We start from the raw sequence: 13,964 nt of genomic DNA, 5'->3' as shown, positions 1-13,964 counted from the left end.
TGAAAGAGGAAGGTGTGAGTGATAGCCAATAGTTTGTATTATTTTAATGGATTTTCTGTTGTATCTTGTCTTTATTGTGTTTAGTAATTGGCCTCAGCTGGTCAACTTGCCTTTCACAGTACATAGTAGCCCTGAGAGGTTCCAACTGCAGGCTCTTCTGAGACACCCACTCTTTTATCCGCTCCAAGACGCATGGTCTTTCCTCTGTGAGAGCAGAAACCAAAGACCTTAGGTTGTTGGGAGAGCACAGCCATGTTGAACACAGGGGCAAAAGTCAGCCAATGGAAAGATGAGAGCAACAGAGAGGATATAACACCCCCCCTCCCCAGAAAGCGCAGCTTCAGGAGGGAATTAGGAAAGGAGCAGGAATAGCAAACCAAAGGAGACACTTGTTTGTAGAAAAATGAAGACAGTTTTCACCTGGACTTCCGCCCATGCGGCCCAGTGCTTCGCGTGCCCACTGGATTGAAGACTTGAGTGGTGAACGTTACATCAGGACCCCTTCGGTCATTGAAGCCGGAGCTGGGAGGGCCTCAGCAGGTGACCCGGGTGGAGGACCCAATTCTGGCCTGGGCATGTTAAACCATCCACAGTTAACACAACATGGCAAGCCAGGCAATAGAGAAATAGCACACGGCTGTGATCTTATGGGGCCCTGAATCCAAAGTGTCTCATGTGTGGGCCACAAGCCACAAAGAGGCTTAACCCAGATCTTAAGAGGTTTATTTCGGCCAAGGAGGTTAGCCTCTTCACGAATGTCCCTCTGACATTGAAAACTAGAGGCCACCAAAGGCAATGCAAATGACAATGTGAGGAACGTTGACGTTGACGGTGGTGATTACTACTAATGGCAGAAGCATCCGGCACAGCCAGGGGACTTCCGTGACGTCCCCCTATTCATGCCTGTCTAATTCCCTGAGCTGCTAAACTAGCACATTTAGTGATTAGCTCTCTCGGAAAATCTCAGTTGACTCCCAGGAGGCGGGGGAAGAAATCTGCATGTGCATACATGAGTGGAGGCTGTAGAAATGTGTGTGTGTGTGTGTGTGTGTGTGTGTGTGAGTGTGAGTGCGTGCGTCACACCCTTCCCCCGTGCCTGTGTGCGGGCGCACATTTGTGCATGCAAGTGGCGAGCAGCTGAGGGGCTGAGCAGTTTTCCGAGATTCCCCAGAACACGGAAGGCTGGTGGTGCATATGGGAGAACTGACAAGTGTACCAGAAGGTGAGGAAATGGCTGGAAGCAACACTAATGCCACTCCATCTGGAAAGAGGGGGACTGTTTAGTACGTCTGGAAAGCATTATTTCTGCAAATAGCTCAACCTCTATCAACTCTCAGGCAGGGATCCCGATCTGCTGCCAAAATGAGATCTCCCTGACGGCTGTGCGGCGGGAGAGGCCGAGCAAATGAACTAATAGCAGAAAGCAGGAAATCTGTGGCGATGGCAGCCGTGGAGGCGCCACACAGCACGCACCTGCCTCTCTCCAAAAAGACAGCCGGGGTTTCACATCGCATTAGGCCGGGGCTGTGCGTGGGGAGGTTTGAACCTGGTGGGAGTTGGAGCTCGGCAACCATCTCCAACAATTTCTCACGAGTTTTGGGCTCAGAAAAGGCCCAAAGAGAGTTCGCCAAATGGCTTTCCCGCATTGATTTTTATACCCGTGGGTATTTTGAAGGAAATTAAATCCATGTGTTTCAGATTCCGCTGCCATTAGCACGTGCAAACGCTGTGTTGTGAGCGTTACGGGGTGCCGTGGGTGCCTCCGCACACGCCGCTAAACGCCATCAACCCTCTCGCCAGCCACGGAGGTGCGAGGAGCCATGTGCGTTCTGCGCTCGCCATTTCCCTGCCTCTCTCCAGAAGGCAACATGCTCGTGTCCTTCGCATCCCTTCTGAATGGAGCACAACGCATTTCCCCAAGCCAGTTAAGCCATCTATCATTTCCCATGCGAAGGAAGCCCTATTAGCGTGGACGGTGAGAAATTGCACTTAATAACCATGAATAGCTGGATGGGATTCCGAGTAACACAGCCACCAAGGCTGGTTTTGGTCTCCAGGTCTAGGGGCAAAGGAGCCAGCTGAAATGCAGTCCCGGGAAGATCTACAACTCTCAGGAGCAGGAAGCACGAGCTGGTGGTGAGCGATAGTGGGAGACGCTGGTCTGGGAGCCAAAGAAGAGGGGGCTCATCTTGGGCCTGCCATTTGCCACTGGGTTGGGGGTCTTTCTGGCCTGACTTTCTGTGGTTAAAAACTGGCCCCTATTTGTCCATAGTCATTACATTCATTGCGTGCTTGCATGTATGACATCCTTAATGTGTCTTGAAGGTGTCCTGCTCAGTGTTGAGGACACAGTGATGAAGAGCATGCTTCTGCCTTTGGAAGAAGGAGAAAGGGGAGGGGCCTAACTTATGGAGTATTGACTCTGAGGCAGGCCCAGTGCTAAGGCCTTTATCTGACAATTTCATGTCATATCTTCACAAGACTATTCTAAAGTAGGCATGATTGCCCCATTTTCTAGATGGAGTCACATCAGGAAGATCGGGTAATTTGCTCCAGGACACAAGAGTTTGTAAATGGAAGTGTTGGGATGTAGAGTTTCTTATCTTTGATCCCAAAGCTCATGCTATTTTTCCCTCCTCCTTCCTGTTTCTCATAGTTTAATGTGATCAGTGTTTAATATGCATAATATATACATTTTATATATGGACTCACAGAAGAGGGAGAGTCTGTTTTGGGGACATTGGGAGATTTCACTGAGATGATTAGATCTGTGTTGGGTTTTGAAGGATGAGTAGGAGTTGACCAAGTGGAGATAGAAGTGGATTGGGGAATAGCAGAGGAAACAGTGTGTGCAAAGATCCAGGGTGAAAGGAGAGGAAGGCGCTTCAGGAAGGGAACATATGTCAGTTCATTTCTGCAGCACTGATTAATGTTTAAGTTGCTGAAAATGCTCCGGTGACATTTCTCCTGTGGGCACATTTCTATCTTGATTGAACGTTTTCTTATCAGGAAGATAAGACCTCCAGTTCTTTTGGACCCCCAGTCGTTTCATTGTTCCATCTACTGGACGGCTTAGGATGTCACCTTTGGGAGCAGAATAAAACTCAAGTGGTGTGGTTGACTTGAACTTTGGTCAACCTTGACCAGCTCTCAGTGGAGAAGGGGTTCCCTAAATTTTCCTCCACCCACATTATCATCAAAGATGTTTTGCTCTTCTCCTGCAATGCAGAAAGTTGAAAGCACAGCTGGCGGCAATTTTGCTCTGAATTTGGAGGCTGTGGAGCAAACGGGAAATTTCATGCTGTAACCATGGTGGAGGCCAGCTGAGCTCTAGTGACTTACACGGTATGTCCACAACCAGCTTCCCATGAAATTGCCTATCAGTGTGGACAACCTGGGGAGCCGCAGCTGAACGGCTTGTCTAGAAGGCTCTCCGGATTTCATCACTAGGCTCACTCTAGCACTTAATAAATCCGTATTCTCCTGTGCCTTGGACTAGCCGAGCTTGCCCTGTGCCCTATGCCACAGTCAGTTTGCTTTCTAAAGCAGTATACTAGGCAATCCACTAAGAGCTGTTTTATCTCATCACAGGATTTTGGGAGGTCTCTACCAAGGCGTATGCTGTGCTCCTGACTCAACAAACGTGCTTACCTTGGTCTAAATGTAACCTGTGGCTTGAGTGCCTTTGCTGACCTGTCTGTGCTTCTAAGACCATTTGAACTAGTCATTCTGGGCCAGTTGTGAGCATCTAGCACTTCACTTAGACTTAAGGGACCTGCCCCTCATCCAGAATCTTTCTAAATAAATAAATAACTTCATCATCTGTTAAATGAAAAGGTCAAACGAGATAATCCCAAAGGATTTATCCAGCTCTAAAACTTTCCGGTCTCTCTTGTTCTAGCGGTAGTGGAATTTAAGAACCATTGCGTGCTTTCATTCAGAGACAATCTCACTATCTCAGGGTTATTTTAAAGACATCTGCTTAGTTTTTTCATTTTGCTCCATGAAAACAAATCCCAATTTATTTGGCCTTTCCTCAGAAAGACAATTTCCCCAAACACGTTACCACCCGTGTGGACTTGAAACCTTTTGGGACCCTCTCCAAGGTCTTCACGTCACACTCCACAGTGTCCGCTTCTACACAGAAGGCCAATCTGGGCTCCACGGCACTGGGGGGGCTCGACTGCACTTGGGTTGTGTGGCTGGCTATGAAAACAGCCAGGTTCTGACTTTCCAAACCTTGCTTTTGTGAGAGCTAAACCATGTCGGCAGCTTGCAGCCCACTCTTTTCTCCAGTTGGGGGTCTCTTGGAGTGTAAGGCCGCGGTACATGTGTTGTAAACATGGCGGCCAACAATGAAGGTCCTGGACGCGTCTCCCTCTTGGCTTGTGCAGAGGGAGGCCAGTCAGGTGGCTTGGAGTCGTTGTTGGCAGGAATCATTGCTCCCTCGATTTGGGAATGGCTGCCTTCCAAACTGCCAAAAAAAAAAAAAAGTAAATATAGAGAGTGTTGACATTGGTCCCCCTGCCAAACGCCAGGCTTGGGGGAGACGAAAGAGAGAAGGGTCATTGAATAGGCTGTTGAGAGGTGGCCTCAGTTCTACTTGGGATCGCTCCTCTTTTTGGGAGCCTTTCAGTCGGCTTTCTGGCCCTCCTCGGAGAGTGAGACCGTTCTGTTACCCACGAGGGCTTATTAGCGTAGTCACCATCATGGTCAGCAATAGGGTGGAATGGAGCGCTTCCTAAGGAGGAACTGCTGTCAACACATCCGTAGGCTACAGTTTGGAATAACTGATGAGCCCTCCCGAGGGTGTGTGGCGTGCAGTGGTCAGGGGAGATGGTGGGACAGTTTAAGGTGCCGCCAGACACACACCACCTTAAGAATATTCAGCTCTGGGGCTCAATTTTCTCTTGGTCCACAGACTCACAAGGGTCTTGACCCCTGCCTCCCAACATAGAGGACTTTGTGCACTGAGTGTTCGAAGTAAGAAAGGCATGGAGAAGAAATAGCTTATTGACTAGTGCTTCACGTGGTGCCTGTCACATCGGAGGCACGTGATAGATATTTGTGGAATGAACGAAGTCATCTGGAGACACATTGCTTCCTCTCTGCTGTGATCTGCCATCCCAGGCTCTTCCTGTATTTTGAATTACTCCATAGGCACACTTCTAGAATGTTTTAAGCTGAGGATTTGGCTCTTTCAGATACTTCCCTTGCCACCTACTCATGTCCAGCTTTCTTCTTAGGTCCCTCACCACCAGCATCGTGCAGGGCTCCCCATAAAAGGCAGTTCTAGCCCAGGCTGCACGCCCCCTCCCTTTGCCTGTTCTGAATCCCATGCATTTACTCTCTTCCCTTTTTTAAAAAAATATTTCACTGCTTTCCTATTCCTTTTCCCTTTCTCCTTGAAAAATCTCAGACCCTCCAATACAGACAACTCACAAAATCTGACTGAGAAACAGAGGAAAGAGAAGGCAAAGGGCTGATGGAAGGGTGAATAGCACAATGAGTCCTCTTTTCTTAAGATCCAATGGGGTGTTCTCCCTTGATGGCTGGTCTCCTGGGCAGAGCCACTGGCCTTAAAGGGCCATGCACACTTCAGTTTTGCACTATTGCTTTGACAGCTAAAGTGCAAAGGAATTAACCCTTTAAGTCAAAGTCTTCTTTAATTTGTTTGCTTACTGCTTCTTTAGAGTGTGACTTATTATCTGCCTACTAGAGGCTCAGTGCACGAAATATGTGCAAGGAGGGGGCTGGACCTTCAGCCCAGCCTGCACTCTCTTGTAACCAGGACCACTGGCTCCTAACCACTCTGCCTGCTTGCCTGATTGCCCCTAACCACTCTGCCTGCCTGCCTGATTGCCCCTAACTGCTCACCTGCCTGCCTGATTGCCCCTAACTGCCTCTGCCTCGGCCCCCCCACCACCGTGGCTTCGTCCGGAAGGTCATTCGGCTGTCTGGTCTAATTAGCATACTACCCTTTTATTATTATAGATTAGATCATTAATATCTACCTGATAGAAGACATGGTATTCCCATACACACACATTGGACAGGATTTGCTTTTGACTAGTTTAGAAATTACTGCGTTCCCTACACATTCTCATGGCATCTGCACTACCCAAGAGTTTGTATTAATGGTTTTGAGACATGACTTTCAGGTAATTAGGGAGATTCTGTTTTCCAAGAAAGGCCACCATCTCTTCAGGACTCTGGTTCCAAACAGTAACACATTTAATGGACAGCCCTCCAACTGGGGGCTGGTGTGGCTTAACAGGCAGCTTTTGCCATACCATAACAGTAGAGTTACATACATGTGCCACTTCCAGGCTTTCACACATTTTTAAGCATATAATAAGCGTGTTTGTGTCTATAAAGAGACATAAGCTCTCAGGATTGTTGTCCCCCCCCCCCCCCCCGCCCCAGGGTTCTTAATATACTTTCACTATTTATATTTTTAATTGTGTGAAAGTACCCGGAGGCTTTGTGGCAAAGGAAGAGAGCTGTAAAAATGGAATAAGTAAATAAATTAAAATTAAAGGAAAAAAAATCCGAGTTAGTAATGTCTGACTTCCGCTGTTCATGTTACTGCTACTCTTGTTGCTTTTGGGTTTTTGTTTTGCTTCTTGACTGTTGTTGTTTTCCACCAAAGCTGTCATTTGTCGTGAGAACAAGAGCAGCCATGTGTTGATTTTTCTGGATCCTTTTTGGATCCTCTCCCAGTGCTAATGAAGGCCCTTCCAAAGTGCTAAAGCGCTGGTGCCAAATTCAGTGATGCTGAAAGCCCAAGAGCAGAGGGGTAGGCAGAGAGCACACACACACCCTGCATGTACCCACACCCACAGATATTGGAATCACTACGTGCGTGCAACTCCCTGTGTTTATGCAGATACACGTGTACGTGTGGGCAAACACAGAAGGTATGTGCAGGAGTGACACTCCCCAGGGGAGTGTGGGGGCTGCATTTTTTAATAAAAGGACACTTTCGGTCAGCTCGCAGAACGTTTTCATAGATCGAAGGATGAAGAGTTTCTAGAGCTTGCAGGGTCCTAACTTGCCAGTTTGGAAGCTGTTCAAAATGCACCTTCACCAGCTTAAAAAAACTAGATATGAATATAAAGGTTGTCCTAGATCTTATTTGTTTTACGAAGAGATGAGGCTTCTACTTCAAGAAGTACCTGGACAGTGCTTGGCTGCTGTGCTTGTATTTTTTTTTAAAATATATTTTTATTGATTTTTTACAGAGAGGAAGGGAGAGAGATAGAGAGCTAGAAACATCGATGAGAGAGAAACATTGATCAGCTGCCTCCTGCACATCTCCCACTGGGGATGTGCTCGCAACCCAGGTACATGCCCTTGACCGGAATCGAACCTGGGACCTTTCAGTCCGCAGGCCGACGCTCTATCCACTGAGCCAAACCGGTTTTGGCATGCTGTGCTTGTATTAATAAAATCTTTAATGTTGGCCTTTGAGTGCTTCTGATGTAGTTTATGTCCTGAAAAACAGAGGGAAATTTTGTCGTGGGGGCTCTCTCTCCAGCCTCAGTAGATTCTCCTTGCCTTTCTCCCAATGTGTAACTGTTCTCTCCTCAATTTGTTTACACAGCTTGGAGACGGGGACAGAGTTCTCTGGCGGCCATGCAACTGAGTGCAATCACCCTAAAGAGAAGCATTGAGAAGCCATAAAACCTAAATGCCCTGCCATGCATCATTACATCGCGCAGTTATTCAAATTTAGTAAATTAAATTAAATAAACCCAAATAACTTGATTTCGGGGCTTTAAAATTCATCTCTATGGTGCCCAGTAGTCAATTTCCTTTATTATTATTGTTCATCAAGTAGAATTTATGTTTTTTATGAATCAAAGTCCTTGCCTGCCTCGCTGGCAGAAGCTGCTCCCGGCTCCGTAGGCTGAGTGGGGGGCTTGGTGCGCCATCTACCGGCGGGTTCGGGCACAGCCGCCGGGGGGCCTTCTGGACGCAAGCCCTGGAGGGGCGCTGAAAGCCAGTGTGGCCACATCGCACATGTCACTAAAAATCATGGACAGGTCTGTGCTCGCAGCGAGCATGCTAACTGCTCCCGCGGGCTTTGTCGTTGTGGGTCAACTTGAAGTCACGGGGACAACCCAGAGAGATTTGCATTTGAGGCCGGAGGAGTGTTTTCTCTTCTGGCTGCAAAGCCAACTCACCGACCGGGTCTCTCCCCGTGCTGCTCCCATCCTTCTTTGTTAAAGTCCAGATGATCTAAGCCGCCGTCCACGCGGCCCATCTGGGAAGCCATTCCTTCATCACCAAAGGCCAGTCCCTGCTCACGCACGTTACTGTTCGAAGAGGAAAATCCATGTTCGCAGACAGTGGCTGCTGCCGCCGCAAGGTCCCCGGGATAACGACAGCGCTGAGTTTTGCCATGTGTGATGTTTCAAAAGTATTTTCTTTCCAGGGAAGCCTTTTTCCTAGAATACTTCAGAAACGGAGTTGAATTCTGGTGTGGCCGTGGCCCGGAGGACTGCAAGCCATCCTTTGTTTTAGAGGCTGGCTTACATTTACATTCAATCTAACGAAGGTTTAGCAAATAAACAGCCATCAGACAAACGATGGCTGTGTGTTATGTTTTAGGAAACCCCGTTACAAAATTCCTTATTTCAAACTGCTCGGACACCTTTGTGTAATCTCTCTCTGGCTTCAGTAAAGTTACCTAAATGCACACATGCTCGCTTTCCCACTCCGTAAGGACATCATCATCATCCTAGACCCAGCCAGGCGCCCTGGGAGCGCCGTTCCCCCTCCAGGCCCCCAGCGGGAGATCCTGCAGGTCGTTCTGCATCTATGGTGCTTTGCAGTCTGTCAGCCGTCTCCTGCCCTGCGGGATGGCTCAACGCAGCAACAGGTGGTGCTTTAGACATTTGTTGAGGTGGGGATGCTCTATTTCAGTGGTTCTCAACCTTCTGGCCCTTTAAATACAGTTCCTCATGTTGTGACCCAACCATAAAATTATTTTCGTTGCTACTTCATAACTGTAATGTTGCTACTGTTAGGAATCGTAATGTAAATATCTGATAGGCAGGATGGCCTTAGGCAACCCCTGTGAAAGGGTCGTTGGACCGCCGAAGGGGTCGCAACCCACAGGTTGAGAACTGCTGCTCTATTTTGTGCTTTCTCAGGAAGAGGATGACGTCAATCCACTCTCTTATTTTTAAAAAAATGTATGTTTTTGTTGTTTGGCGATTTTGTTCTCTCTACTGAATGTGAAGGAATCGGCACAGAAGCACAGGCATGAGCCTCCCCCAAACGGAGGCCTTCCTGTTTGTCTTCTTCTGTTATGGAGACAAACCGGAAACAAAGTAACTAAAAGGTTGTGCGATCTGGCGCCAAAAATACCTATAGGCAGGTGTGATGACTGAATTGTGTTTCCCTGAAATTCAATTTTGAAGACCCAAACCCCATGCCTCAGGCTTTGGCTTTATTTGGAGATGGGAGTCTTTATGGAGGTGATTAAATTAAATGAGGTCGACAGGGTGGGTCCTAATCCAATCGGACAGTCATCCTTAGAAGAAGAGGAGATGAGGCCCTGGCCGGTTTGGCTCAGTGGATAGAGTGTCAGCCTGCGGAATGAAGGGTCCCTGGTTCAATTCCAATCAAGGGCACATGCCTGGGTTTCTGGCTCAGTCCCAAGTAGGGGGCGTGCAGGAGGCAGCCGATCAATGGTTCTCATCATTGATGTTTCCATCTCTCTCTCCCTCTCCCTTCCTCTCTGAAATCAAATATATATATATATATATATATATATATATATATATATATATATATATATATATATATATATTTTTTTTTAAATAAGAGGAGATTAGGACCCAGACGCCCACAGAGGGAAGACCGTGTGAGGACACAGGGAGAAGATGCCATCCCCACGCCAAGGAGAGGGTCCTTTGGTCAGGCCCTCAGAAGGAACCAACTCTGCTGACATCTGGATCACATACCTCTATTCTCCAGAGGGTGAGACACTAAATTACTGCTGTTCAAGCCACCCAGGCTGTGGCCCTTTGTCACAGCAGCTCTAGCAAACGCACACAGAAGGTGAGAACATTCATCCCCCACCGGCATGTTTTGGTATGCATCCCCAAATGACCTCCCGAGGAGAGGCCGAGGCTCATCTTTCCCGGCAGGGAAATGGGTGTGCTTTTCAAGTGGGGGGTGGGTAGTGCTCAATAAGTGGTTCTCCACCTTGGCTGCACATTAGAATCACCTGGGAATCTTTTTAAAATCCTGATTTCTGGGCCTCATCCTCCGGAAATTCTGTTTCTTTGTTATGGGGTGGGGCCACAACATTAGTAACAAAGAAACAGAATTTCCGGAGGATGAGGCTCAGAAATCAGAATTTTAAAAAGATTCCCAGGTGATTCTAAACGAGGCCCTGGAAGTCTCCAGCCTGGGCCCACCTAACGTTCCCGCCGGGGCCTCGCCAAACCATGACGTAGCACCGAAGTCGGTGGAGCGTTCCGCCAGGAGCAAACTGTGGTGGGTAATGGACATGACTGTCTTCTAATTGGCCTCACATATCTGGACTCAGAAAGCTGTGTCGACAAATGAAACACTTCAAACCTGTGGTGCTTTCCGCAGCCCTTTCGCCAGCGGTTCTCAACCTGTGGGTCGCGACCCCTTTGGCGGTCGAACGACCCTTTCACAGGGGTCGCCTAAGACCATCCGGACTATCAGATATTTACATTACGATTCATAACAGTAGCAACATTACAGTTATGAAGTAGCAAAGAAAGTATTTTTATGGTTGGGGCACAACATGAGGAACTGTATTTAAAGGGTCAGAAGGTTGAGAACCACTGCCTTTCGCCAGCCCTTCCCGAGATTTCGAACAGGTCAACCCTGTGCACCTGCGGATCTCCTCCCCAGGACCGATGCGTCTGCTGTGCCTTCCAGGTGGAGGCTGGGAGCGCTTTCTGCTCATGCGCTGGGAGGCGGGGCCCATCAGTACATAATCGCGAAGGACTGGCCTGTGCACGGGACCGAAGTTTTGCTTCCCCCCAATGTGCCCTTTAGGATATTGACTTTAAGCTGGTTATTAAGAAGCCGAAGACTCAGAAAGAACCTTGGACCCTCTCCCTTTCCTGCCTAAGGTAATTCTGAGGGAGAGGCCTGCTTGAGGTAGGGAATCTCAGAATATTCCCCGTAAGGACTTCACCTCGGCCCAGCTAGGATCCAGGGTGGTAGACGGGAGGGGTCCAAGCAGGGCCTGCGGCTGGATTCCCGCCCGCGTCTCCTTGATGCTGTGTTGCCCAGCAGGAGTTGGTTTGCCACATGCCAGCTCCCTCTCAGCCACCTGTGAATTGCCTCTGGCCCTTTCTGAACCCCACAGCCCGCACCCCTTCCTTCTTGGCTCCAGAACGGCGAGTAAGCCTCAACTGCCCAGTGTGTTTTGGGTCTCACATGTATGACCCCCTTGGTATGTACATCCAGAATAAACTTTATACGTTGCCTCCTGTTAATTGGCTTATTGGTCTGGCTAGAAGAACTTAGACCAGTGGTTCTCAACTTGGCTGCACATTAGAATCACCTGGGAATCTTTTTAAAATCCTGATGTCTGGGCCTCATCCTCTGGAAATTCTGTTTCTTTGTTACTAATGTTTTGGCCCCACCCCATAACAAAGAAACAGAATTAATGGAGGATGAGGCCCAGAAATCAAGATTTTAAAAAGATTCCCAGGCGATTCTAATGTGCAGCCAAGGTTGAGAACCACTGACTTAGAAGGTGGGGGGAAAGTACATAGTTTTCAGCCCTCACACCTGATCCGTCTTTTCATCCAGGCCACTGTTTTCCCAGGGAGCACGTGGTCAAACGCTGAATTCCTCGCCGGGTGCCGGGGGCAGTGAGTTCATTCCACATGGCCTTCGGCGTTCGGGGTAACCTGGCGGCAGCTCACCTCGAGTGGCGTCTGGGGACACAGTAAGTACAGCGCTGCTCGGGTAGCTGTGATGGGTTTGGCGTAGTTGGTCCGAGAAAACAACTACAGCCTTCAGCTGGGCTTCGGTTTTCTCTCCTTGTTAGCAGGTCAACATTTCAAAACCAAGTCAGATCCTGAGAACTCGGTCTCCCTGAAAGAGATGGTCGAGCATTTTAATGCTCATTTTCTTTGGTGCACCTCGCTATGTAACATTGGCTTACTGAAGAAGTTCTGAAATGTGTGTGTGTGTGTGTGTGTGTGTGTGTGTGTGTGTGTGTGTGGAAAAAACTAAAATAGAATCTCAAAAGGGATGGGAAGGCCGTGGAGAAATGGAGCAGAGAAGCTCCATTTGGCATGTCCTGTTTCTCCCTAGTCCTGTTCGCCACAGAGAACTGTGGACGTTTACTGACGTTCAGTAGAATTTTTTAAAAATTAAGTATTGTTACTAGTGTCCCTTTAAGAACCTGTGAGGTTACTAATGGATACAGGCTTGGTGACAGCATCAAATACACCTTCAGTCATAGACAAATCATGTTAAGTTTTTGTAAGATTACCATCATCTCGTGCCTGTTTCAGTCGGGCAGAGAACGCATAAAGGAAATGAGCGTGACAGAGCATATACATCATGCAGTCGTGCCCAAGAGTGAGTGAGACGCACATGAGCTCAAGGAGACTCACACCGTCTCCCAATCAAAGCCAGCAAGCATGCGCTTTAGTATGGATCCTGGACTTTACAATTAAGTATTTACTACCCTGTGTTAGGCCATGTTACACACACACCATGGGATAGAAAATAACTCGGTAGAAATTAGACATTTGCTCTTGAGGTTTGGGAATTAAACACAAAAATTAGAATGGAATTAATAACATGAATAAAATGAGGTGTCTACCTCGAAATTACATATGTATGTCACCTTTGCCTTCGGTCTGTATCTCAAGACCTCACATAAATTATGTTTATAGGTTGACCCATTGAAAAATAACTCTTTTGCTGTTGAGAGCTTTACTTTCAAGTTCAAGAAGTGTCAGCACCACAGTGATTTAGCGTTTTGTGTTTCTCTTCTGTATGTCTTTCGCTGGCATTGGCATGTCGTGTCCCTGCCTCGTCCTATTCGCCACGGAGAACGGTGGGCTGTGTACTTACACTACCCAGAGTCTGTTTGGAATATGAAAAACATCTGTGTTGTTTTTCATTTTTCACTTGTCGTCAGTATATTTAAGGTGAGGTCCTAAGTATGCTCATCAGTGAGGTCACATGACTTAAAATATCATTCCCCTCAGAGTAATCTGATTCTAATGTTCACATTTAAAAATATGATTTTGTTCATTGGTGAGTAGACCACTCTGCGATAAGGTGTGTTAAGCAATCAAGAGAATATTTTCATGGTTTAATGGAGAAGATCCTGATGTTTTTCCTATCTGGATGGTCCTGGAGATGAATGTCGTGTAAAAATACGATACATTTCACTGCTACAGAAGCAGCACAGAAATCTTTGCGTGCAACGATGGGCTAACAGCTGCAGACACAAGGTGACATCCTTCAAGATAAGGACACTGAAGTATTGATCAGACAAATCTATTTGGCGGAGCAGCAGTGATGTATAGACAGGGGGAGAGGGTGTTGGGAGAGACTGAACGCAAACATTCGAAAATACCTGGCACAGTTCATAAATAACAATAATTAGAACGAAGACCCTGCCAGTGGCTTAAGGGTCCAAGTAATATGAATTGATTGTGGACATTTTACTTGGAAGATAGATTAATTAATGCTGAATCATTCTGTAATGCTTCTGAAAGTACTGTACGAATGACATCGAAATTCATACCAAATGAATCCATTGCAAATGGGATAATGACAGTGACTGCCCGATAAATTAATAACCAGATATTTAGAATTCCAGGCATTAAAGTATCAAGAGGAGCGAATCCCTGGCCACTGCCGAGGTGTCAGGTCACGTCAAGTACAATTCTAGAGGCTCGCCGGCCTCTCAGTGTGAGTTTCCTGATGGC

The 13,964-nt window shown here is 47.5% G+C and overlaps 1 long non-coding RNA gene across 1 annotated transcript in view; it reads left to right on the top strand.

Annotated features, from left to right (window-relative positions):
• LOC132220158 (uncharacterized) overlaps positions 1 to 7,990 on the top strand; it is a 64,600-nt gene extending 56,610 nt beyond the window's left edge. Inside the window, exon 4 of the long non-coding RNA XR_009449697.1 lies at positions 7,607 to 7,990. This is a non-coding gene — a long non-coding RNA (uncharacterized LOC132220158). The remainder of the gene's footprint in view (positions 1 to 7,606) is intronic.
• Positions 7,991 to 13,964: the final 5,974 nt, after the last annotated feature.

The sequence above is a fragment of the Myotis daubentonii genome, chromosome 17 (genome assembly GCF_963259705.1).
Source record: "Myotis daubentonii chromosome 17, mMyoDau2.1, whole genome shotgun sequence".
Lineage (NCBI taxonomy): Eukaryota > Metazoa > Chordata > Mammalia > Chiroptera > Vespertilionidae > Myotis > Myotis daubentonii.
Note: the sequence above shows the minus strand (reverse complement) of the source record. Positions and strands in the feature narration are given on the sequence as shown.